This window comes from Ranitomeya variabilis, chromosome 4 (assembly GCF_051348905.1).
Source record: "Ranitomeya variabilis isolate aRanVar5 chromosome 4, aRanVar5.hap1, whole genome shotgun sequence".
Classification (NCBI taxonomy): domain Eukaryota; kingdom Metazoa; phylum Chordata; class Amphibia; order Anura; family Dendrobatidae; genus Ranitomeya; species Ranitomeya variabilis.
The window spans coordinates 206309451-206311726 of record NC_135235.1 but is presented as its reverse complement, the minus strand read 5'-3'; the positions used below and the strand labels follow the sequence as shown (position 1 = coordinate 206311726).

At 41.2% G+C, this 2276-nt stretch overlaps 1 pseudogene; it reads right to left on the bottom strand.

Annotated features, from left to right (window-relative positions):
• Positions 1-243: 243 nt before the first annotated feature.
• On the bottom strand, positions 244-1847 carry LOC143767773 (galactoside alpha-(1,2)-fucosyltransferase 1-like; annotated as a pseudogene).
• Between the last annotated feature and the right edge of the window lie 429 nt (positions 1848-2276).

The following is a 2276-nucleotide window of genomic DNA, read 5'->3' as shown; positions in this document are numbered from 1 at the left end:
CTTATCAACAGTACATGAATACAGCACCAAAACCACCATAAATAGATCAATACATCATAAGAATCATAAACAACACCATTGAGAGCCATAGTTGCAATACCATATCCAGGCACAAATGCACAAACAGGATGCAGCAGGTCCCCAAGATAAAAATAGGGGCAGCACATTATTTTTTTTTGCAATCTTCAAAAATAGAGAAAACATTCCTAGAAAAATGTTTGAAAAAAAATACAGTCAAATATTTTAATTTGATGGTATCGGTGACAAGTCTGCGGGAATACCTATCCATTCTGGCAGGTAAGTAGTTTCATGCTTGAATATTCTTTCGTGGGTAGTGTCAGTAAAATTAGTTAGAAAAATTGTCTCACCGCCAGCCAGATAGGCAGCCCAGACTCCAAACGACCCCATGGTCAAGATGGTGTGGTTGCAATGAGCAGTGTTGAGCGATACCTTCCGATATTTGAAAGTATCGGTATCGGATTGGATCGGCCGATATCCGAAAAATATCGGATATCGACGATACCGATACCCGATACCAATACAAGTCAATGGGACACAAATATCGGAAGTGATCCTGGATGGTTCCCAGGGTCTGAAGGAGAGGAAACTCTCCTTCAGGCCCTGGGATCCATATTCATGTAAATAATAAAGAATATGGATATACTCACCCTCGGACGAGCCCTGGCTGTCACCGCTGCGTGCGTCTTCCTCCGTTCCTAAGAATGCAGAGTGAAGGTTCTTCAATGACGTCGCGGCTTGTGATTGGTCGCGTGACCGCTCATGTGACCGCTCACGCGACCAATCACAAGCCGTGACGTTATCGCAGGTCCTACACTCACTGCATTCTTAGGAACGGAGGCAGACGCTTGCAGCGGTGACAGCCAGGGCTCGTCCGAGGGTGAGTATATATATATATTTTTTATTTTTATTCTTTATTTTTTACATGAATATGGATCCCAGGGCCTGAAGGAGAGTCTCCTCTCCTCCCGTCCCTGGGAACCATATGCACCGCACACGCCTGGGAACTTATAGGAACTTCCGATTCCGATTTCCGATTTCACAAAAATATCGGAACTCGGTATCGGAATTTTGATACAGCGAATATCGGCCGATACCCGATATTTGCAGTATCGGAATGCTCAACACTAGCAATGAGCCAAAAGTGTAAAGTCTCGCTGAGGTGAGGTCTTATTGCTGGCAAAATAAACATCTCCCAGTAAATTACCAATGTTTTCCTTACACCAGTCCATATCATTACTGGTCACCACAAAAATGGGGTTTAATACTTTTTTTCTAAAATAACCCATGGCTCTCTGTAAATACTGTTTTTTGTCAATGACTCCTTTCTGTTCATGTGGTGTTATCTGGATATAGTCTTCCTTATGAACATGAATTCCGACATACGTCACATTTTTTGTGCTTCCTATAATGGTGGCAAGTTAGACATTTATTTCATCTTTCATAAAATCGTGAAAGGAGAATTCTTGAAGAATCTCTTCTCTCATGTCATGGTAGAAAGTCCAAGAAGATATAGTGCCAAACAATTTCACATATTCTCCTATGATGTTGCGATATTCTGGGAACATCCAGTTATGAAGTTTTTGCAATTTCCAACTCATTCGATCTGTGACCTCTTGGTCAAGGACAGGTAACCTGACCTTAAAAACTCTGGCAAGCTTATTGTGCATGTTGGGCATCATGTACGCTTGGCGGCCATTGAGCTTCGACAGAGATAAAAGGGTAGCATACTGAGACATGAAACTTCTGAAGCTGCCGGCTGGTATATACGTCCACATTCCCATGGGTGTCTGATCTAAAGACATTTTTGAATAACCAGATTCTTCCATTTTGAAGTTAAAGGGACTCTGTCACCTGAATTTGGAGGGAACAATTTTCAGCCATAGAGGCAGGGTTTTCGGGTGTTTGATTCACCCTTTCCTTACCCGCTGGCTGCATGCTGGCTGCAATATTGGATTGAAGTTCATTCTCTGTCCTCCATAGTACATGCCTGCACAGAGTCCCTTTAAATCGGCCATAAAATATAGATAAATTTGTTACTTTAATATGAAGTTTGAATAAATAAAATATATTCAGGAAGCCAACGACTCCTAAAGTGATGGTAATAAACTTCAGAAAATTCCACCGCATGATGTCCAAGGTTTAATGTGCAGTAAATGGCTAGAAAAAGAAGAATATGGAAAAATGAAAAACTTAACTAAATGGAATGTCTACTTTTAATAAATGGCAATTGGGAGATAGAGACGAAAAAACATACA